At 36.7% G+C, this 25,724-nt stretch overlaps 1 protein-coding gene across 1 annotated transcript in view; it reads left to right on the plus strand.

The window, feature by feature from the left end:
- The window catches only part of BMPR1B (bone morphogenetic protein receptor type 1B), a 392,804-nt gene that overhangs the window by 115,886 nt on the left and 251,194 nt on the right, over positions 1-25,724 (plus strand). The window lies entirely within an intron of this gene.

Raw genomic sequence — 25,724 nt, forward strand, 5'->3', positions numbered from 1 at the left:
AAATGTGGGATTGTTGGATCATATGGTAATTGTATTTTTAATTTTTTGAGGAAATACCATACTGTTTCTTATAGTTGCTGTACCATTTTATATTCCTACCATTATTGTATAGAAGTGTTCAGATTTCTTCCTAACATTTTTTAATGGAACTATAACTGATATATTGCATTATATTAGCTTCAGATGTACAGCATGGTGATTTGATATTTGTATACACTGTGAAATGATCACAATAAATCTGTTACCATCCATTGCCATACAAAATAACAAATTTTTTTTTTCTTGTGATGAGGACTTCTTTGATTTACTTTCTTGGCAACTTAAAAAAATACACTACGATATTATTATTTTTTAAGATTTTATTTATTTATTTGACAAACAGAGATCACAAATAGGCAGAGAGGCAGGCAGAGAGAGAGGGGGAAGCAGGCTCCCCACTGAGCAGAGAGCCCGATGTGGGGCTTGATCCCAGCACCCTGAAGATCATGACCTGAGCCGAAGGCAGTGGCTTTAACCAGCTGAGCCACTCAGGCGCCCCTATACTACGATATTATTGACTAGAGTCACCATGCTTTATCTTACATCCCCATGATTGCCTTATTTTATACCTGGATATTTGTACCTTTTCACTTGTTTCATCTATCCCCCAATAGCCCTTTCAGCTGGCAACTGCCATTCTATTTGTATCAGTGAGTTTTGTTTTGTTTAGTACTACACATAAGTGAAATCAATGGTCTTTGACTTCTCTGTCTTATTTCACTTAGCATAATATTCTCAAGGTCTATCCATGTTGCAGCAAATGGCAAGATTTCATTATTTTTTTAAGGCTGAGTAGTATTTCACTGTGTGAAAAAATTATATATATACATACATATGTATATACATATATACACATATGTATACTCACATGTGTGTATACATATATACATGCACATATGTATTGTATAATATATGTTATATTTTCTTTATCCATTTATCCATAGATGAACACTTAGGTTTATTCCCTATCTTGGCTATTGTAGATAACGCAATGGGAAACATAGGGGCCCATATATATCTTTTCTAATTAGTGGTTTTTGTTTTCTTTGCATATATACCCAAGAGTGAAATTTGCTGGATCATATGATAGTTCTATCTTTAATTTTTGAAGAACCTCAAATTATTTTGCATAATGGCTGTACCAATTTATATTCCATTTTTAATGGAGTCTTTAGGGTTTTCTATATATAAAACCATGCTGCTTACAAACAGTGATAAGTTTACTTCTCCCTTTTCAATTTTGATACATTTTATTTATTTTCTTGCCTAATTACCTTGGCTAGGATTTCCAGTACTATATTGAATAATAGTGGTGAGAGTGGGCATCCTTGTCTTGTTTCTGATCTTAGAAAAAAACTTATAGCTTTTCACTAATACAAGCTTTAGGCTTGTTATATAACTTATGTTGAGATATGTACCCTCTATACCCACTTTGATGAGAGTTTTATTGTAAATGGATGTTGGATTTTGTCAGTGCTTTTTCTGTATTTATTGACATGATCGTGTGATTTTTATCCTTTGTAAATGTAGTGTATCATTTAATATAGTACTTACGGTTAATGTAGTGATAGATTTGCAGATGTTGAACCATCCTTGTATCCCTGGAATGAATCCCACTAGAGCACTGTGTATTGTTGGACCTTTTTAATGTATTGTTGCATTTGGTTTGCCAATATTTTATTAGGAATTCCTTGCATCTATGTTTAACAGATGTATTGGCTCTGTGTGTGTGTGTGTGTGTGTGTGTTTGTGTGTGTGGTGTCCTTGTCTTGTTTTGGTGCTAGGGTAATGCTAGTCTTATGGCATGAGTCTGGAAGCAATCCCTCCTCTTCCTTTTTTGGAAAGAGTTTGAGAAGGATAGGTTTTAAATTTTCTTTGAATGTTTGGTAGAATTCATCAGTGAATTGTCTGGTCCTGGACATCTGTATATTGAGACATTGCAAGGTTTTTGATTACTGATTCAGTCTCCTTACTTGTCTCTATTCCATTTAGTTCTACTCCAGTCTTTGTTGTTCCCTTCCTTCTAAGTTTTGGCTTATTTGGTATTTTTCTAGTTCCTTAGGTGGAAAGTTAGATTCAGATGTTCGTTTCTTGATATGAGTTTGTATTGCTGTGAACTCTCAGAACTGTTTTTGCTGCCTTCTATATATTTTAGGATATTGTATTTCTCTTTTCATCTGTCTCAAGATTTTTTTTTAAATTTCTCCTTTGATTTCTTTGTTAACTCTTTGGTTGTTCAGTAGTATGTTGTTTAATCATATATTTTTGATTTTTCATTTTTCTTCTTGTAATTGATTTCTAGTTTCTCAGCACTGGTTGAAAAAGATACTTGATATAGTTTCAGTCTTCTTAAATTTATTAAGACTTGTTGTGTGGGCTAACATAAGATCTATCTTGGAGAATAATCCATGTGCACTTGAGAAGAATGTGTATTCTGTTGCTTTTGGTTGGAATGTTCTGTATGTATTAAGTTCATCTGCTCTATTGTGTCCTTTAAGGCCAATGTTTCTTTATTATTTTCTGTCTGGAGGTTTTATTCAATGAGTTAAGTGGGTATTAACTCCTTTACTATTGTATGGCTGTCAGTTTCTTCCTTTAGGTGTGTTAATATTTGCTTTATGTATTATGGTGCTACTATGTTGGATGCATAAATATTTACAAATGTTTTATTCTCTTGTGGGATTAGCTCCTTTATCATTAAGTAAGGCCCTTCTTTGTCTTTCATTACAGTCTTTGTTTTAAAGTCTATTTTGTCTAAAGTGAGCTACCCCAGCTCTCTTTTGGTTTCCATTTGCATGAAGCATTATTTTTTAGTTGCTTCACTTTTAATCTGTGTGTGTCCTTACCCCTGAAGTTAGTCTCTTACAGGCAGCATATAGATAGGAGTTTTTTTTCTTAACTCTATTCAGCCACTGTCTTTTGATTGAAGAATTTAGTCCATTTACATTTAATAACATTTATGTATGATTATTGTAGGTATGCACTTATTGCCAGGAAATACAGGAATACAAGCACTTCTAGGCACTAAAGTGGTGTAATCAAGGAGGGTCCCCCATATGGGCTGTGTGTGCCTGCTGTCTTTTAGCAAGGCAGAGGAAGAACACTAGGTTGAAATATACCTGCTGGCTTTAGCAGGGCATTGGAAGAGTGCAGGGACCACATCTGCCTCCCCCAGCACTAACAAGGTAGAGGGAAAAAGCAAAAATGGTACCCACCAGTGCTTCCGTCTTTATGGAGAGGAGACCTCTTCATAGAGAGGACTCTTGGGAGGCCTTTTCCCCTCTGCCTCGTGCTGCTTTAAGATGAGCAAATGAATGTTCTTCACATATAGTCTAAATTACTTTCAAATTGCTGCCTTTATGCTGGGCCCCAGGGCAAGTGAGTCTTTGTGTGTGCCCTTTAAGAGCTCAGTTCACTACAGCCTTCTGGTTGTAACTCTTGGTTCACAGAGAGAGACATTCTGGAGGCTGATATCTCTAGTGCAGTCCCATGTCTTAATTTGGGGTACCTGATGTGGAGTCCAAACCACTTGTTTCTCAGGGAGAAACTCTGGATATATGAGATCCTTCCCAATCGTGGGTTGCTGTGCTGGTATTCAGGATTTTGATGAGAGGCGGGGTGACCTTTCTATTTGTTGTGAAGGAGCTATTCAGCTAGTTTTCAGGTATTTTTCAGGGGAATTTTTCCCTATATAGCTATAGGTTCAGCGTGTCCATGGGAGGAGGTGAATTCAGGCTTCCCTGTTAATGCTTTTTGTGTGTAATTTGAATGCTTTTGAGATTGCAATAACTTTAAAACTTCGGGTTGTAAAAAGTAAGTCAACTAATTTTATATTTGCCATCATCATTTCATATAATTTTGTTTTCAGACCATAAAATATTCTATTTTGTGAATCCAAATCAAGGTCTCTCTTGATTTTTGCTTATAGTCATATTCTAATAAAATTATGTGATGTTTCTATATGAAATGGGTTTTATTTTGCTTTGGGATTATGGGAATCTTATTACACTAAATCTGGCAGTCAAGTCACTTTGTCAACTTAATTTATATATTAATTTGTTTGCCTACTTAATTCGATAATATTAGAGTGGAAAATATTGTTATCTATTTTTGACCTTATTTAACCATGCAGGCATTTTGGCTCTGGTCGTCTTTCTTGTTCTATGTCTCTCTTGTTTATATGCTTTAGCTGAAAAAACATATTTCATATTTAATTAAGATCTAATTGTAGTTTATACAGATTTTACTACAGTAGTTTACTGATGACATAAATGCTCACAAATGGCTATGAAAACCTGATTAGTTTTCTTTTTTTTTTTTAAGTTTTTATTTATTTATTTGACAGAGAGAGAGAACACAAGTAGGCAGAGAAGCAGGCAGAGAGAGAGGGGGAAGCAGGCTCCCCGCTGAGCAGAGAGCCCGATGAGGGACTCCATTCCAGGACCCTGAGATCGTGACCTGAGCCTAAGGCAGAGGCTTAACCCACTGAGCCACCCAGGTGTGCCCCCTGATTAGTTTCCTTTCTGTTTTTTAGAAAAAAAAAATTGGTTAGGAAAATATTAGAAGTTAAAATTTAGTTTATTATTTACTCTGAAATATTGTGGCTATCCTTTTGTTTAAGTAAAATTTTTGCTTTAAAAAATATCCCCAAACTACAAGACTACTTAGAGTTAGTATTTGCTTCTGTCAGAACAAACTTCATATGCTCTCTGTAATTCTGTTCTATAGAGCACTGTATTTTCTCATGTTTCTAAGCTAAGAACTCCAGAGTTAGGGTTTTGAGATGCTATAGTACAAATATGTCCCCCCCCCATTTTGTTATGTATTATCATTGGCTCTGCATTTGAATTGGTAAAGGATCACTCACACTTTTCTCACTTTTCTCAAGCCAGTAGATTAAAACAAAGAGCGACTCAGTTATCCCCCCTTTGTTGACAGGGTGGAATTCAACTCTTTCTTAGATGTGAAATCAAGGGAAGGTCATTTCATGCTTCATTGATAAAAGTAAGGTCATAGCAATTATTAGAGTTTGGGATGTTTGTTAGGGATCATTTTTACTTTTTGACATTCTGACTTTGTGGTAGGCTGAAGTCAACAGAAAGATAATATATTTTATACAATGAATGGAATGTACAATTGTTCCTTTAACTATCAGTAAAAACATATAAGATAAGGAAACTGGTATAAATCAACATGACAAAGTAGATGTGGTTTGTTATGTAATGAGAAAGTACCTTGTGCCTTTCATTTGAAATATTGGCTTACACACTTAGTCTTTTCATTAAGCATTTACACATTTGCTAATAACCTTTCCCCAAATATTGCTGATATCATCATGATAACATTTTTCAGGTTAATACAAACTAGATTACAAAATTATGCTGTTTTCTAGCAAATCCAATCCATTATACTTTTGGGCTGAAAGTTCTAGTTGGCTTCACTTATTTGAAAGGATAAATGTGAAACAGGTGATGTGGACTTCAGAGGCTCAACCCTGAATAGATTGACATAGACCTTGGTGACTGTTTGCTTGGAAATTCTTTTCTAACCAGTTCGTTCCTACTCTACAGTGTGCTACAGTGCTCAGGCCGCGTTACACATGCTTCCTATATATCCCCTGATGCTTTACAGTAATTCTTTGAGGACTCCTTTGTTAATATTTCCATTTCATAGATGATAAAACTGAGTACTGGAAGGTTAAGAAAGCTGTCCAAGATTATATGGCTAGTAAATGGTAGAACTGGGATTATATTGCCACCCATGATCTTTAGTGCTATACTATACTGAAGACATATAACACTATTTGAACAAATATTCTGTAGGAGACCCTTGGTTATTACACATCAACTTGCAGCTCTAGCTATAAATCCACACGGTGGCCAAATGCCTTTATGTAAAATTTTGTATTTCATAAATATCTCACAATTCTTGGTAACCTTTTCAGTCAAAAGCAAATATATAAAATTTATTTCTTAGGAATATCAATGTGATGACTCTACTTCAATTCAGTGCCTACAGTTCTATTCATGTTTGTAAAGCTTTAAATTGTTACAATGAAAGGTAAAGATAATATTCAGTAGGAGAATATAATTTTCACTTTTGATGAGTGCTTGATCATATTTCTTTGTCTTCTTTTAAAAAATTGCTCTGGAGGGATGCCTGCATGGTAGCTCAGTCAGTTAAGCATCTGCCTTCAGCTCAGGTCATGATCCCAGAGTCTTGGGATAAAGTTCATCATCAGGATCCTTGCTCAGTAGGGAGACAGCTTCTCCCTCTGCCTGCTGCTTCCCCGCTAGTGCTCTCTCTCCTTCTCCTGGAAAAAGAAGTAAAATCCTTAAAAATAAAGTAAAATAAAATAAATTGTTCTAGGAAATATTTGCATCGTTACTTCATATTTCCTAGCATATTCACTCAATGTTACAAGATTAATGGCAAATTCCATGAGGGGAAATCACTGCATATTTCTTTGAAAGTGAAATATTTAGGAACATGAATAAAATACTTCTTGGAGGAATGAAGTTCATTTTCACAACATAACCGGTTATAGAGGCAGGAAATGTCGGTTCAGAAAGTCTTCTGAGTGGAGAATATAGGAGGCCAAAGGGATCTGAAACCCTGGATGTAAGGGCTTTGTCATTTTTAAGAGTGTTTTATAGTATACTTCTATTTAAAGGGTCAAGGTTGCTAGTAGTTTTCTATAAAATTATACTCTCCCAGAGGTATCTTCTTTCTGCTCTTCCTGTAAGCAAAGGTAATACCATCTATCTTGTAGACTGATTGATAGACCCAGTCCAGGGAGGAAAGAAGCCTCCAAAAGCTTTCAGACCTCTCACCAAAGACACCTAAACACCTCTCTGATGTGAGACAAAATATTAGTTGAAGAAAAAGAACAGTTAAATGTGAATTAACAACTCTTAAGGATCTGGATGTCAGACAATTTACAAGTCAGTATAGAGAAGTGCTTCATTTGTTCTTTGTAGTTAGAGAGTAAGTGATATCTTAATGCAACTTGGAAAGAGGATAAAGATTTTTCACCAGGTACCATAGTGACATTGAGCCAGTTTATTTTCCATAAAAGGGAAATAAGGAAACGTTAGATCAAAAAGAGTTGATTGTTCTGTATGAATGTTGCAGGATAAACTGGTTCATAATAACCATGGAAAGATGTACTGTATTATTCTTACTATTTTTTAATAACAAATGAGTTGATGGAATAAAAGTTATACTTCTTAATGAGTTTGATTTTATCAACATTTTAAATACTTTTTTCCCCCGAAGATTTTATTTATTTATTTGACAGAGAGAGAGAGAGACAGCAAGAAAGGGAATACAAATAGGGGGAGTGGGAGAGGGAGAAGTAGGCTTCCCGCTAAGCAGGGAGCCCGATGTGGGGCTTCATCCCAGGACCCCAGAATCATCACCTGAGCCGAAGGCAGATTTAATTCATTAAATCATTACTCAGTACCTTAGTTAAGTTTTCACAAAGTTCCTTATTTCATATGTATATGATTCCATTAATTGCTTCAAAATTATCATTTTGAAAGATAAGATATTTTTAAGTAAGAGGTTGAAATAATACGGTTGCAAGTATTATTATCACTTGTTTCTTGTGGTATCGATACAACTTAAGGTTTTCCCCTGAGCTAAGTGTTTTAAGGTGAAATTTTCATTATGGTAAAGTCTAAAATCATATATAATTGCCCCTGTACTTCATAACCTACATTGACTTGGCTATTTGAGTCATGGGATTGTCCTCATAGAGAGAGATGGTGGGGAAGGAAGTCAGAAATCAGGTCTTGATTTGGTGGCTGTATCTTTTCAAAGGATAGTTATCAGGGGCCTGGGCAGGGCATCAGAAATCTGTGGTCTTAGAGTGAAGCGTTTGGAAAAGGTTTCAACATTTTTTTTATTTGTGCTCACAGTTGTTGACGCATTCAGATTTCAATCCCAAAGGAAGAGGGGTATTTTACCAGGACTTGGGATGAGATCAGAGAACTAGTCAGATGGACTGGCTTCAGGGTTGGAATTTCCTGCTAGTCAATGAACCAGAATAAATTAGAAAAGCAGGAAGAACCACAGCCTGTGGACTAAGTCCTCAAGTTCTGCCAGCAGAGAGGGTGCCTATAGGCTTCTTGCCCTAGAAATAAAATAAAGGATTAATCTAGATCCCACCCCACAGTATGGAAGGCTGCTAACTGTGTTTGACTCTGTAGAGATTTGCCTGAACAGCAAGAGTGGTTTAGCCTATACATTGAAGTTTTCAGTACATTCATAAAACAGTGACACCAAGGAAAATAGAAACTGAAATATGGATGTATTTCCCGAGATATCAACTATCTGATATATTGAATTTCCTATATTTTCTGAGAATTTAGTGTTTAGTAGGATAATTAAAATGATATTTTGTTAATGAAAACAATATGTGCTTATTGTAGAGTTAGCAGAAGTTAAAAAGAATTCTACCATCTTGATGGTAGCATTTTTTTATTCTCCCTGCCCCTTTCTGTATTTCAGTTGGAATCATATTGCCTTTATTGCTGAATGGTCTTTTAAAACACCATTTTAATGCCTCTGTAATCTTTCTGTTGTATTGTTTCAGGTTTTCTATCTCTAGAAAATATTTCTGACAGAAAAATAACTAGATCAAGAAATGGGAACTTTTTTTCTTTTTAGGGCTTTTGGAACATATTGCACAATATTTTCCCAGAAAGCCATATGATTTATATTTGTTTTAAATGAAATGTGTGAGGGGACTGATTTCACAGAGTATTAGGATTATGAAAATATTTGCCAATTATATAGAGGGAAATTTTTGTTTCATTGTTTTAATATACTATTCTTTGATTCTTTCTGAGATTCTACTCTGTTTTTTACTTCCAATGTATTTTTTAGATACTTGTATTTCATCTTTTGTGAGTTTTCTATTCATAGGTTTGTATATTTAAAATTTTTTTGAATTTATTTTTTATTTTTATTTTTTTTTTTTAAAGAGAGTGAGAGGGAGAAGAGGATGGTAGAGGGAGAGAGAGAACTTAAACAGGATCCATGCCCAGCCCAATGTGGGGCTCAGTCTCACAACTTTGAGATATCTGATACTAAGAGTCAGACACAACTGATGCACCCCCACATGTTTGCACATTTATCTATTGTAGTTTTAGCTTAATTAATTTGTATGAGATTCTTTTGAAATTAAGATTAATAATGTTTCAACTATCAAATATTTTTATAGTCAGTTGCTATCTTTTTTAATGGATTTATTAAAATATAGAGGTTTCCCATTGTATGTTCAGGTCTAAAGAATTTTCTTATTCTTCTAGTATTCATATTCAGAAAGCAAAAAGATGAGTACTTAGATGGTATTAATAGTTATTAGATGGAATATGTACTTTATTTTGGGGCCCATTTTGTCATTCATTTTTCATAAGCATCTTAGGAAGTAATCAGTTCTAGTGCCTTGGTCTGTAGATGGTGAGACTAAAGTGTAGTGAGATTGCTACCTCTCTGAGTTAGGTCAGCAAGTACATGGTAAACTGGCCTTGGACTGGTCATATGAATACAGATCCCGTGCTTTTCATCATTCCTACATATCTGATAGAACATTTCATCCTGAAATGGGTAAGATAGTAATGGAAAGCATCAATGGAAGACATTTGGTTTAATATTTGAATTTGATTTTCATTTTCCTAATTTTAAGTATTTCTTTGTTGATCTACAAGATCTCTTTTTTTAATTTATGTTACAGAATTAGAATAGTATCTAAGGAAAATATTTTGTCTAACCATAACTTGATGTGTATTTCAGTGTCATAAATCAGTGTGTGGGTGTGAATAAGACTTAACTAGATGATGAAAAATTCATTTTTAATACAAAGTTTGGTCTGTTAAAAAATACTTTGTATATTGAAAGTGCTTCAGTTATACCAACCGTATGCATTATTTGTATTTCCTAGATTAAATTAGAATTTAAGTAACTACAGATTTTTTGTGTTTTTTACCCAGTATCTAAGAGAAATGATTATCACACCAACAAAATAATTTTTTTATTGAACTTCTTATATGAAATGGCAAGACAATAACAAAAAAAATCCTCTAATTTTGTATTTTTAAACTTTTTTTAAAAAAACATTCCAGTTGTTGTTGAAGTATGTGTATTTATCATTTACTCAAAAATAGAATTTTCCTAGAAGGAAAGTCCTTTAAAACAGATCAACTCTGCGTACCTATGATGAGTTCTCATTCAATAACTGGCAAAATTTCAGAGACTACTTTTTAAGTCATGGTTATCTCTATATAGGCATATCTTGTTTTACTGTATTTTGAGATACCACATTTTTGCAAATTGAAGGTTTGTGGCAACCCTTTGTGGAACAAGTCAATCAGTGGCATTTTCCCAACAGCATTTGCTTTGTGTCTGGGTCACATATTGGTAATTCACTCAATATTTCCAACTTTTTCACTGTTTGCCATGGTGATATTTGGCAATAATTGTTGTTACTATTGTGATTGTATTGAGGTGTCACAAGCTACACCCAAATAAGATAATGACTTCATATAAGATAGTGAACTTAATCTCTAAATGTTGCGTGTGTTCTCTCTGTTCCTTCCATCAGTCATTTCCTATCTCTATCCCTCTCCTTGGGCCTTCCTATTCTCTGAGACACAGCAATATACAAGTTAGGTGAACTAATAACCCTACAAAGGCTTCTAAGTGTTCAAGTGAAGAATCACACATCTCTCAGTTTAAATCAAAAGCTAGAAATGATTAAGTTTGGTGAGGAAACCATGTCAAAGGCCAAGATAGGTTGAAAACTAAACCTCTTGCATCATGGTTAGTCAAGTTGAGAACGCAAAGGTAAGGTGCTTGAAGGAATTTAAAATTACTACTCCAGTGAACACAGGAATAGAAAGCAAAACAGCCTTATTGCTGATATGGAGAAAGTTTTAGTGGTCTGGGTAGAAGATCAAACCAGCCCCAATATTCCTTTAAAAACTAAGGCCTGATTCATGGCAACATCCTAACTTCCTTCAATTCTTGGAAGACTGGAAGAGGGAGGAAGCTGATTAGAAGTTTGAAGCTAGCAGAGGCTGGTTCCTGTGGTTTAAGGAAAGGAATCATCTCCATAACATCCAAGTACAGGGTGAGGTAGCAAGTGCTGATGTAGAAGCTGCAACAAGTCATCCAGAAGATCTAGCTAATGCATGAAGGTGGCTACACTAAATGACAGATTTTTAGTGTCTGCAAACAGCCTTCTATTGGAAGAAGATACCATCTAAGACTTTCACAGCTAGAGAAAGTCAGTGCCCGGCTTTAAAGCATCAAAGGACAGGCTGGCTCTTGCAGCTGGTGACTTCAAGTTGAATCCAGTGTTCACTTACATTCTGAAAATTTTAGGACCCCTAGAAATTATATTAAATCTATTCTTCTTGTGTTCTTAAATGAAACAACAAAACCTGGATGATAGCACATCTGTCTATAACATGATTGACTGAGTATTTTAAGCCTACTGAGATCTACTCCTCATAAAAAAAAATTCCTTTCAAAATACTACTGCTCATTGATAATGTAACTGATTGTTCAAGAGCCTTGATGGTAATGGACATTTAGATGGATTTAGTTTTCATGCCTGTTAACTCAGCCTCCATTCTACAGCCCATGGATCAAGGAATCATTTTAACTTTCAAGTCTTACTATTTAGGACATACATTTCTCATTTCTTAAGGCCGTAGCTGTCAAAGACAGCGATTCCTTTGATGGATCTGAGCAAAGTCCAGAGATTTATCTGGAAGGGATTCACCCTTCTGGTTGTCATTATGAACATTCATGATTCATGGGAACAGTTGAAAATATCAACATTAAGAGGAGTTTGGAGGAGGCTTATTCTAACTTTCGTGAATGATACTGGGGGAGCGGGGATTGGGAGTGGGTTCAGTACTTGAATGAAGGAAGTAACTGCAGATCTGATAGAAGCAGCAGGAGAACCGGGATTAGAAGTGGAGCCTGGAGATGCGCCTGAATTGCTGACATCTCATTGTAAAACTTGAATAAATATTTGTAGTTGAGCCGTGAAAGTCATTTTTTGAGATGGAGCTTACTCCTGGTGAAGATGTCCTGAAGATTGTTGAAAGACAACAAAGGATTTAGTATATTACATAAACTTAGTTGACAAAGCAGCAGAAGGGTTTGAGAAGACTGACCACAGTTTTGAAAGAAGTTCTACTGTGGGCAAAATGCTATCAAGTGCATCGTGTGCTACAGAGAAATTGTTCATGAAAGGAAGGGTCATTGGATGCAGTACACTTTGTTGTCATCTTCTCTTCTTTTTAAAAATTATTGTTCATTAATTTGAGAGGGAAAGCAAGAGAGCAAGAGGCAGGATGAAGGGCTGTGGGAGAAGCAAGCTCCCCGCTGAGCAAGAAGCTCAATGTTGGGTTCCACCCTGGGATCCTGGGATCATGACCTGAGCTGAAGGCAGATGCTTAACTGACTGAGCTATACAGGCATCTTGTTGTCATCTTAAGAAACTTCCACAGCCACCCCAGCCTTCAGCAACTACCACTGTGATAAGTCAGCGTCTGTCAACCTTAAGGCAAGACCCTTCACCAGCGAAAGATTACAGCTCACTGAAAACTCAGATAATGGCTAACATTTTTTTAGCAATGAAGTACTTTAAAGGCATGCACAATTTCTAGGAATAATGCTTTTGCACACTTAATAGACTCCAGTGGTGTGTAAGCATAACTTTTCTATACACTACGAAACCAGCAAATTCATTTGACTTGCCTTATCGCAGTGGTCCAGAACTGAATCTGAAATCTCTCTGAGATATGCCTATAAATTCAAGGTAGAACAGCCAATTTGCCCTCAATACAATGGATCAAAATGGTATTTCCATTAGCTTTGGAAGGTAGAAAATGATCCTTTTTTCTTTCAGAGGATTGTGGGTGAAAAAGATGCAACCCAAGAATTTGGCAATGAAAGCAGTTGGGTTCCAGTTCTAGGCTCAGGAAAATATTTTCATCTCTCCAGGCCCCTTTCTTTTTAGCAGTAAAATAAGGCCATTTATTTCACTTCCACAATGGCTGAGAGCCCTTCCAGCTCTAAAAATAATCTTCGTAAAATAAATTGACATACCCTGGAGTGGTTTGTAAGCACAATGAAAGACTCTGAATGGTAAGAAAGTGTCTCAGCCTTGGCTGTGCACCTCACCAAATTTGTGAGGCTTTGAGAAATGCTTTTCCCTTCTATAGTTCAGAGCTCTGGGTATTCCAGACTCAGGACCGTATTTTTAAATAGTTGCGTGAAGCCATTGGATAGTTAGGTTTGGAACTGCTGGCTCTCATTGTTCTTTCTCCATTGAAAGATTGAGAAGTAGAACATCCCTCCATGGATTGTTTCACTTTTAAAAATTTTTGTCATAAGGGAAATTTCCTTAATATCATGCAGAGGGAAGTAGGATAGTCTTTTGTGTCTTTTCTATTCTAGGAAGCAAGAATTATTCCACCATCAGATGCGTGCTTTCATATGGGCACAAATACAGCTCTGCCTTGGAAATAAGAAACTGTACAGTCTTCATCAGTTTAGTTTGAGCGTAGAGAGTAGTAGAGATTTGTAAAGAGTTGGTTGGAGCTTGGCCATTTTGCCTTTCCCCTTTGTTGTTGTTTGTCACAGTTTGCTTTCCACATGTTAGTGTAGTACACACTTAACATACATTGTTTCATTTCATCTTGTCAATACTCTTTAAAGAAGAGGAGATATTTTAACATATTCTTTTTACAGATGGGGAAGATTATAATGAGAGACTTTATTTACCTGGTCCAGGATTACTTTGTTAGAATCAGAGTGGAAATTTGAATTTAGGTTATTTTGATTCAATACTCTTTAAAGATATAGTGTCTATGGTTTTCAGCTGGGGTTTTCCAGACCTCAAGCCTCATGGGTTAGAAGTAAAATGAACTGGTTTTTGTAAAGAGCACTTACCAGATATCATAAGTATAAATATAGGAATCCTTAAGTTTAAAATGTTAACATTTTTGCTCTTATTTGGTTTGCAATGCAGATTGAATGGGTGGCTTCTCACTTCAGATTTGCTTTGTAGGTGGGATCAGAAATGGCACCAGGCAAAATTATGAGCCACATTTTCTTTTATGAGCCTCTTTTTCTTTGACTTCTTTGACCTCCTTCTCATCCCTCCTTCCTCCCTCTGTTTCTCCTCCCCTCTTCCCTTCTTTCTCTTCTCTTTCCTCCCTCCTCTACTTCCTTCTTTTTCCTTCTCTTAGCCTTCCTCTTCCCTCCTTTCTCCTTCCCCTTCTTGTTTCCTTGGGTTTTTAGACAGCACCCAGTTCTCAGTGCAGGGTTCTGTCTCCTGATCTACCCTTCATGGAAGTGTCCCATAGAAAGTTTGAAAAACTTGGAAAAGGGACTTGGAAAAGTAACTCAGTTCTAGTTCACCTCCCTTCTTCCACTGAAGAAGAAGCCCAACTGTGTCAGCTAGGTTCCAGTCCAGAGCTCTTTCTTTTACAAGGCAGTTGTGAATTTGAGGTAGCTTTTTGGGAGACAGCATCTGTGAATTCTGAAACTATATGCATATTTTGTATGTATGCTTTCTGGTCCATAACTTCATCAGTCTCCAAGGAGTCTGTGTTCAAAAACAAGACGGAACAAAGTATTTGCATTCCATCACATTGACATTCTAGGTAGTCTTATCTCATACTTTCTATCTCTGCTACTAATCATATATTACTGTGATAGCTAATTGCCCAAGGGTTTCTTATTCATACTGATACACATGTTCATTTATTTGTTTACACCCTTCTTCTATTATCACAAAATATTTGGGATTATTCATGTAAAAATCAACATATTAATAACTTAAATTGATGTTTTTATCCAAAGGGAATACATGTAATATACATAATATATTCCTTAATTCACTTCATAAGCATTTCATTCAATATATCTAAAATGGTTTTTAGATGTAGAATTCTTCATTCTAGTCAGTATATATAAAATACAGAAAATTTAAGGTACAGAACATAAAATGCCTGTTCACACTGTATTTATTTTATTTATAAATTGTTTTTGCTTCATTGTAATGATTGTGCCAAGTTTTAATTTGTTACTATTTTTCTAATCCAGAAGTTAAAAACTTGAGTACTTTGAGGGTTGATGGGAGTTGAGTGGGTTGGGGGTAAGACAATTGGGATTAGATAATAACTATGACAGAATCGAGACTAATTGCACTGTTAAAGTATTACATTCACATTTTAGGAAAAACACGGATAAACGACTATGGGCAAGGACATATAAATGTGACCCCTGTGCTGCTCTCTTTGTAGGACTAAACGTTGTTGATACATTGGATACATTTGCATTTAAACTATGGCAGGAGAAAGCAAGTGATTTTTCAGTCATACTTTGAGAAGCATGTGCTTTTTGATCCATATCTCTGTTCTTCATTAAACTGAGAGTTCCATGAATGGATTGACCTTTCAATTCCCAGAATCTATGAGGATATTTGGTACATAGGTGTGTTGAAAACATGTTTAGCAATATAATCAGTTCCACTGTAAAATCATTCCTCAAGTCTGTGCACTGCTGTGTATCTCTACCAACAGACCCAGATCTAGGGCACTGTCTTTCCTAAACCAATGCTATAATTTAGAATCTAAAGGATTTTTTCTGATTCTAGTCTTATCCATGTCCATCTGCTGTCCACAATGAAGCAAGTGTGATTATTCAAAAATTCAAAACTAGTGATCTAACTCCCCCAGTTAAAATCCTTTAATAGATTTCTGGAGCCCTTGAATAAAGTCTTAACTAGCTGCTTACTCTTCTAACCTCATATAAAAAACTGACCTCAAGCTAGCTAAATAGAGGATCCCCTCAAAACATGTAAGGGTTGTGGCCACTCCAGGGAGATGTCAGAAATTTTTCATAACCTTATTCAGGTGTAACAGAATTTTTAGACACTAAAAATATGAAATATCAACCTTAAGTTTTACATGAACAGATTGTGGTTTATGGATGGCAAGAATGGTTCTGGTTCTTCCGTTATCCTTGTATCTGTGCCTTCTGCAATGTGACTTACATTTCTTCCTGTTAAGAAGGTAGAGTCTTTCCGCACCTCTTGAACCTGGATTGGCCTGGTGATTTGCCTTAGCTAATAGAGTGTGACAGAAGTATGGGTGTGCCAACTCCCAGACTAAGCCTCAAGAGCCCTTGCTTGCTTCTGTTCTCTTTGGAACTCTGCCACTGCCATGAGAGCAGGACCTGGCCTGTGGAAGATGAGCAGCCACGTGGAACACAGCCAGAGTTTGAAATTTGAGGCTAATCATTCAGGCTAGCCACTAGCCAGCTGACCCTGAAATATGTAAGAGAGCCCTGATAGGGGCCACGCAGAGCCACCTACCTAACCTGTTCCTTGAGTGAGTCCAGTAGAGACCTGAAGTGCCTTGCAGCTGAACCATAGACTCATGAGCTGTAATTAATGTTTGGAGCCCCTGAGGTTTTGGGTAGTTTATTTTTGTAGTGATAACTATATACTGATACAGAGATATCATGCCTTTTCTATCCAGTCACTGAAAAAACTCAATAAAAAGAAATGAAAACATTACATCTTTTTTAAGGAAAACAATTATTGATGTTTAGAAGGATCTCACAAACACATTTACCTATTTTTTTTTTTTTAAGATTTTATTTATTTATTTGACAGACAGAGATCACAAGTAGGCAGAGAGGCAGGCAGAGAGAGAGAGAGGAGGAAGCAGGCTCTCCGCGGAGCGGACAGCCCGATGCGGGGCTCGATCCCAGGACCCTGGGATCATGACCTGAGCCGAAGGCAGAGGCTTTAACCCACTGAGCCACCCAGGCGCCCCACATTTACCTATTTTTATGAATTTGTATAAAATGGTGGAGTTTGAACATTTATCTATTCTGATTTTTCTTTAAAACCACAAGAAGGGAATACAGAGTATCTTTGTCTTTTATACTGCAGCTATTGGAGCAAACAAATTTATTACCAGAAGAAACTTGTACAGAGAAATTTGCCAAAATGTCTGTTCTGTAGGTTTTTTTTTTTTTTTTAAGATTTATTTATTTATTTGACAGAGAGAGATTACAAGTAGGCAGGCAGGCAGGCAGAGAGAGAGAGAGGAGGAAGCAGGCTCCCTGCTGAGCAGAGAGCCCGATGCGGGACTCGATCCCAGGACCCTGAGATCATGACCTGAGCCGAAGGCAGCGGCTTAACCCACCGCGCCACCCAGGTGCCCTGTTCTGTAGTTTTTGAAGGAAATGTTAACTTTATGTAGAAAAGGAACACTTGACTTCCGTTTCAGACAGGAAAATTATTTCGAAAATCAGGATTTTTAAATACATAGAAAGCACAGACTAATGTTAAATATAATTTTTGAATGTGTTGCTGAGCTGGCGAGAAATGAAGGGAAACCTTCAGAGGCCAAAATAAGAAAACATGAATCCAGAAATATGACAGAGGTCTGTATCTGACAGTCCTGGTGACCCCGCTCTGGAAGAGGAAATAATGCTTGAAACATAACAGCATTACTACAGAGAAAACAAGGTCACTGCATTTCTGTGAGAGAGTCAGATATCCTGAAAGATGCAGTGGTTCCTCACCTATGTATCTAGATGCATGGCTTAAATTTTTTAAAGCTAAAATTAAGTGAGCATCAGGTAGAATTTAACAAATGCAACTGTTTGGAAGGAAATTTGAATGTAACCCTCTTTGTTACTGATTGAGCAGAGCAGGTCCCAAATCAGTGAGCATGTAAGAGAGTGCAACCACCACACCAGTACGACATTTCATTAGAACAGCTCTGCTCTTGGGGTGCTTAGGTGGCTTCGTCGATTAAGCATCTGGCTCTTGATCTCAGTTCAGGTCTTGATCTCTGGGTTGTGAGTTCAAGCTCCACATTGGGCTCCACACCAAGTGTGAGCTTACTTAAGAAAAGATTTATAATGGCTTTATGCTCCGTACAGCACAACACATTTGTTTAATGCTTATTCTTCTCAAAGTCATGTAAAAGATTTTGAAAATGACCATGGACCTTCCAGGTAGCCAAGCACAAGGAAGGGTAGTGTGGGAAATAACCTCCCATATTTTCTTTCCAAATGATATAAATTCACAGCTGTTAAATTCTATGCAGTACACCTGCAATACTCCTTGCGAGCAGAGGATGCTCTGATTGTGAAGTAGCTCGGCGCTGGGCAGGCTTGCACAGTGCTCTTCCTCCCACATCGTGCTCCTGCTTCCGGTTTGCAGAGTACAAATGGAGGCTAAGTAAAATGGCAGGGAGCAAGAAAAGGGGGGTTGGTCTCGTCCTTGAGGAAGAATTAGAGAGACCATCACCAGAAAGATGAAATATAGCCCAAATCCAAGAACACTGAAAGAGGAAACTGGGCAGATCAGAGCAAGACTGCAGGAAAAGGATTTCAGGGAATATTATTTCAAGGGCAAGACCAATAATCTGTTGGGATAGGCTTCCAAATACATAGCTTTTCATTAGAAAGTAAAAAGAAAAGAATCCTTTGCAGTGGGCTCCTAGGTGGCTCAGTTAGTTAAGTGCCCTACTCTTGATTTTAGCTCAGGTCTTGATCTCAGGGTCATGAGATTGAGCCCCACGTTGGGCTCCATGCTGGGTGTGGAGCCTGCTTAAGATTCTCTCTCATCCTCTCTCGCTTTTCCTCCCCACTTCCTCTCTTAAGGGAAAAAAAAAATCTTTTGGTAATTAGATGGTGAAGGAGAAAAGAAAGGAAGAGGATAAATTTGGGGCTTTAGAAAGCAGAAGATAAACAGAATCTTCGAGGATTCAACATTTCCCCCATCACCAAATCAAATTAGATAAATGACCAAGCAAAATAGCTAACTTACCTGAACTTTGCTGGACTGACAGCAAAGAGCACCCCAAAATATTCCAGTATCAAAAGTGAACACAAGAAAAATAAAATCAATTCATATCTATTGAAGAAAATCAGGAAGTGGATTTTCATATAAATCAAAAATCAGATGAAATACCACTCCTGTTCTGAAAAACAACCCGGAAGCAGGAAAAAACAAACAAACAAACAAACAAACAAAAAACAAAACAAAACCCAACTTATATCCATTCTCCAAACAGAATTAAATGTATTTAGCAAGTATTTAAGTATATGGAAGCCCTTACCTTTAGTCAGAAATTTCATAGCTAAAAGCAGATACGGAAAAAAAAAATGAAAAATGATGTATGTATTGAACTTAGGAAATAAATTGGAAGAAAAAGACAAAGTTCTGTAAAAATAAAGATAAATTGCAAGGTACCCAAGAGAAAATGGACTCAAATGAAAGTTAGTAAGAGACATCAGAGCAATACAGGGGAAAATGGCAAGAGAGTACAAATGACACAAAGCAAAACAGTGGAAAAAAGGGGAAGGTAGTGGAAGTTGAAGATTGGTAATGAAGGAAAAATATTTGCATTGTCTGCTGAAGAAGAAAAACAAAATAATGTTCAGAACCAGTATTTAAAACTAGAACCTAAGAAAACCTTCCAGAAATAGAAAATGATCCAAACATTAAAAATCTTGCATGGGAAAATTAACCCTGAACAATCTGTTCTGAGCTTCAGCCAGTTTCAGAGATAATGATGTAATTCTCGAGGCCAGCAGGCAAAAGGAACAAGCAATCTACAAAGGCAAAGTAATTAGACTGGCATCATATTTTTCAAAACCAACATATGAAGAAAGCAAGGCAGCCATGGAGCAATTTTTTTTTTTTTTAAGATTTTATTTATTTGACAGAGACAGACAGAGCACAAGCAGGAGGGTGGAGGCAGAGGGAGAGGGAGAAGTCGGCTTCTCATTGGGCCGGGAGCCCGATATGGGGCTTGATCCCAAAAGCTTGGGATCCTGACCCAAGCCAAAGGTAGACGCTTAACTGACTGAGCCACCCAGGCACCCCTATGGAGAAATTTTTATTGTGAGATTAAACTAACTGAAGTTATGAACCAAGAATTTTTATAGCCAAACTATCCTTCAAATATCAAGGCTTTAGAAAAGAAGTGGGGAATTTTGTACCCATCCTTCCTGAGGAATCTGCTGGAGAACGAGCTGTGTCTAACAAAATGATGACTAGGAAAACTTGAGCAAGGGGATTGACAGTGGTTATTTTAAAATAAGTAAGTATACATGTAAGACTAAAACAAAGATGGAGGTGAGATATCATAGCTAAAAAAATTAGAGGAAAGGAAAAGAGGATGCTAGGAAAAGCTCTTTTTCATGTGGGCAATAGCTGATAATGAAGGATAATGAGAAAACCCTGCAGATGGTACAAAGTTAAACAAAAAACAAGACTTAAGGACATGAAAATTGCATAAGTACAGAGGATAACCAGTATAACAAAAACGTAGTGCTTTGTAAATACTACCCCCAATTTTTAAAAAATAAAAGTGCAAACAGCACATATAATAAAATACATATAATTACCCAAGATTCTGATACATTTGAGACCAACTGTATAAGCCACAATGATAGATGTGAGTGTGGTTCACTCACCTCGTAAAAGAAAAAGAATTTCATTTTGGCATCTAAAATAAAACCCAATAATACACTATTTTATTATAAAAACACCTAAAACAAGGTGATTCAGAAGGCCAAAAAAAAAAAAAAAAAAGAATGGACAAAAGTCTATCAAGCATAAGGACACAGGGAGAGAGCAGGCTTCCTGATAACAGATAAAACCAAATCCATGACTCTACATAGTAGGTCACATACTATGTCACATACTTTGTGACATAGTGTCACAAAGGACACTTTTCAGTGCTAACAGCCACAATCCACAAAAAAGTATTTCCCAAATAATCCAGCCATAGCCTTTATGAAACAAAACCCGCAAAAGTACAGGAAAACAGATTCCATTCTTAATAGGTGACTTCAATATACTCCACTCAGCACAAGACAGATCAAGTGGACAAAAGATTCCTTAGTAGGAGATGGAAGATCTAAACAGCATAATCAGGGTGGGACTCATGGAGTTTCACAAAATAAAAAACCCATTAGGAACTTTGAAGAAAATAGAAATATTTAGTTTACAGAGAGACGGTGTGTGTACAAAGTTTGTAGAATGCTGGGGACTGAATCTTCAGGGCGTTTGAGGAGGGAGTATAGTTGGATTAAAAAAGAAAACTATGATAGCACATTAGAAGGAATAAAAGTTTTAATTTACCAGTCCTAATGTGAAATTCAACAAACTGAATTTCTGTTTTTCCTACTGTGCGCCAAACACGGGTTCTTGGGAGGTGAAACTCCTCTTGCCTTGGAGAAACTTCCAGTGGTGGTAGGTAATTCTGACATTATTACAGTGGCAGAATTGATGGAGTACTATGGGAAAATGCTTGCCATCTAAATTAATATTTTCAACATTATTAGGAGCCAGGCCTTTGTAGTGGGAAGAAGCTCTCCAGACCCTGTGCTGTTTTTCTTCTTTATCTTGTGGCTCGGATGATGCAAATTCCATTGTATAGACTTTTAGCACAATTAAAACTCAACTAATGATTTTCATTAGTCCTGTTTTTGTAGTTTGAAAGTACTTCTTTAGAACAGCCCTTTAAATAAAGAAGAGATTGGAACCTAACCTCATGGAGTTGAGTGAAGACCGCCTCCTGAACATACCTTTCCTAGATGCTTCCTGCACTGGGATATCATCTTTGATTCATTTGGGGCTAGCAGTGAGATGGTCAGTTAAGTCTTGTTATTATCAATGTAATTCCCATTTATTTTAATTACATGAGTTAGACTTGTTTATTTTAGACCACTTAGAAAGTATAAGATACAAAAAAGAAGAAAAGAAATATTCCCATTGATTCTGTCACCCAGATGTGCCCTTGTTGTTTTTTTGGTCAATATTCTTCCTGTTCTTGCTCTTCTTCCCATCTATTCAGTCCTCCATAACTCCTTTCCTGCCTCCTTCTCTTTCATTTGCACCCTGTACATGTGTATAATTAAAAATATTTTATGTAACAACTTTTCTTGTACAAAATGTACAAAATGGTGGTGCCCGAAGTGATGGTAAATTATAGACGGGAGGATTAAGGAAGGCCTTCTTGGAGATGCGGCTTCTGAGCTGGGCCTCAGAGGATGGGGGAGGATTTTTGACAGGCAAAAATGGGGAAGAAGATGATAGCAGGTAAAGTTCTCTTACTAAAGGCTCAGGAGCAAGAAAACATAGGCTGTGTTTGACTGTTGCAAGTAGGTGTGACTGTATGATTGTTCGTTGTTATAATAGCATAAATAATAACAGTAATGATACTAATTGCTTTTTATGGGCCAGGCATTGTTCTAGGTACCTTGTAAACATTTAATTTTCCAAATTGCATGTAGTAGGTGCCATTATTAATCATGTTACAGATATAGAAACTAAAACAAAGATGAGTAGTGACTTGGTCCAGAACTGTAAGTGGTAAAGCTGGGATCCAGGCGGGAACGACTGACCATCAGTTGGTGTCCCTAAGTAAAGTGACAGTGACCCAGCATTTCTAGTCTAGTCCCAGTTTAAAATACTGTGTTGTGAGTTTGTTTTCTTGGGATTGAATTGTTTTATTGGATTTTATTTATTTAATTATTTATTTAAAAAAGATTTATTGATTGATTGATTTGACACAGAGAGAGAGAGAGAGAGAGTGATCACAAGTAGGCAGAGAGGCAGGCAGAGAGAGAGAGAGGAGGAAGCAGGCTCCCCACTGAGCGCAGAGCCTGATGTTGGGCTCAATCCCAGGACCCTGGGATCATGACCTGAGATGAAGGCAGAGGCTTTAACCCACTGAGCCACCCAAGCACCCCTCATTAGATTTTATTATTAGAAAAGCTATTAATGACAGATCTCTAAGGAAACCACTTACTCCAATGTTTTTTACACTGAAAACCCAACATCTTACCAGTATTAAAACATTCTAAGTTTTATCATACACAATACAAAATTGAAATAGGATTAGTTTTAAAAACATAAAATATAGGCTTCAGGAGCCTTTTTTTTTTTTAAATTTCAAGTATATACTAGGGCCTCAGTGAATGAGAATGAAATTTATAATGAGTCCTTTTATTATGTCAGTATCAGAAGTACTTGTGTGGAATCTAAGAGAGACCTCCCTCCTAATGAATTTTTATTGTAAATAGTACAATGTGGATATTCCAAATGGGTTATCCAAAAGGGAACTTAATTGTTTTAATAAAGATATTTTATCCCTTGCCTTCCTATATTTTTATCTTAATTTGACTGTGGTTAAAGCTTTTTAAAATTTATTTTTATTTTATTTTTTTAAATTTTTAGATAATATATCATTGTATATCTAGAATTTGTCAAGTATATAATTTTTAAAAGGTTTTTATTTATTTACTTATTTGAGAGAGTCGGGGAGATGGAGAGAATCTTAAGCAGACTCCAAGCTGAGCGTGGAGTCCATCATGGGGCTCCATCTCACGACCCTGAGATCATGACCTGAGCGAAAATCATGAGAGGAATGCTTAACCAGCTGATCCACCCAGCTGCCCCAAGATTTTATCAAGTATCTTATATATGGTAGACATTGTGTGATCCAAATATGTTTAAGTCTTATGACAGCTCTTCATCATCTCCATTTCCCAGATGAAGAAACTGAGACTCAAATTAGTAAAATGAAAACAAGTTACAACTGAAATTCAGGTTTGTGCGCCTCCAAAGCTATGAGAAAGTTCTGGTTCTTTCAGTGCAAAAAGTGGTTTTTAAAAAATGAAAGGTTTTATTTACTCTTGGCTCTGGAAGGAACAGAGGCTAGTCCCGAGCTTCCCCCAGGTTTTTCAGTGATGCTGCTGTCCTGCAGAGAGCTTTTCCATACAGAATAACTGTAACGTACCACAGCCTTCGTGTTCCAAAACGGGAAACCTGAGTAGGAGCCACAGTCTTCCTGTAAGCAACAGATGGTTACTGTTTAAATGAGGGTAAACTCGGGATCTCATCTGTGGAATGACTTTAGGTTTTTGTGGAGTAGATGGGTTTGGAGAGTTAGTCAAGGGAACAGGCTGGTAACAAGATTTAGGAGGCGGAGGAGGAAGAAGTAAACAAACCAAATTTGTCTGTAGCATTTTTCACTCTTATATACTCTTTAATCACAGGCCTGTGGCAGGTTGTATTTTTCTGCCTCCTCCTCCACCCCAAACAGAGGGGGAGGAATGAAGGACGGGCCTGGCAGGCTGTTGAAATTTGTAGTGTGTTGGCATCCAGCAAGTGAGTTTTGCTGTGGGGTAAGTCCTGTGGCTTGTTTTCTGCCTTCGTGAATAGAGCCTTTCCGTCTTTGCCAAGCCTGCAGTTAATGCGGTCAAGGGATTTATTATGAAATGTACTAAATCTTGGCATGGAGCTAATTGCATATAACAAGAAGCGTGCTAGAGGCTTGGACCTGAGAAGTGACACATGCAAAAAGCATTCTCTTTCTGATGCTGCTGAAAGAGGTTTTGTGTAGGGGAATGTCTGCATGTCTGCGCTTATTGCTAATGAGGTAACCCCTCACCCAAAGCATATTTCTGAGTTACTTGTTAAAATAAATGCAGAGTTCTCTCTCCCTCTCTCTTTCTCGCTCTCTATTTCTCTCTGTATGAACAATTAGCAGTTGAAGAATGAATATTAACCCCAACTCCACTTCTGAAACTCTTAGTATATCATAAAACACATATCTATGGCAGTTTAAATTGCCAATAATGACATAGAATAATTCTTATGTAAAGGTATAAAAGTCAACCAGAGAAGTTGTTATCAAATCAGTTGGCCATAACAAGATACCATAGAGTTTGGTGGCTTTAACAACAGAAATTTATTTTTCTCATAGTTTTGGAGACTGGAAGTCTGAGATCAGGGTGTCAGCATGGTTAGTCTCATGAAGGCTTTCTTTTTGTCTTGCAAATGGATGATTTTTTACTGTATCCTAATTTTGGTGGTTGAGGTGGACAGCAATCAGGGATGGTTGAAGGAGAAGCAGTTGGAGAATTCTCTGGTGCCTCTTCTTATAAGAGTATTAATTCCGTCATAAGGGCCTCTCCGCTTACGACTTCATCTAAACATAATTATCTCCTCAAAACTCCCTCTCCAAATTCTATCACATTGAGTGTTAGGGGTTCAATATATGAATTTGGGGGAGGGGCACATTTCAGTCCATAGAGGAAGTATTTAAAGGAAAAGACAAATATTGTATCTTTTTAAGCCCAAGGTAGGTCTTTAAAACTTTACTTAATTTTACATTTAGTTTAAAAGTAATATTTGAGTACTGTAGAAGTAAAAATTGCACATTTTTTATCCTTTTCTACTTTTATGAATTTTTGTTGTATGAATTTTCTTTTATTGAGATATTTATCTTTATATTCCTCACAACACCCTTACATATGCATCATGTGTAGTAGGTGCTTGATACTTGTTCGCTACATTAAAAAGATAAAAACTTAGCATTTTCCCATAGCACATACCACCTACACCTTAGTTTATTGAATTATACAAAGATAAACCAATAAAAGCTGGTTCAATGAAGCCATTACATCCTTTCCTGAATATTATGAGAAGCATTTTTCTGCAGATAACTCTTTTCCCTTTTGATAACAGAAACTAGTTAACAAGGTACTTTTAGAAAGTAAGTGTAAAGTTTTATTCATATCTTCCTAAAATATAGTAATTTATGTGC

Source organism: Mustela nigripes, chromosome 1 (assembly GCF_022355385.1).
Source record: "Mustela nigripes isolate SB6536 chromosome 1, MUSNIG.SB6536, whole genome shotgun sequence".
Taxonomy (NCBI): Eukaryota; Metazoa; Chordata; class Mammalia; order Carnivora; family Mustelidae; genus Mustela; species Mustela nigripes.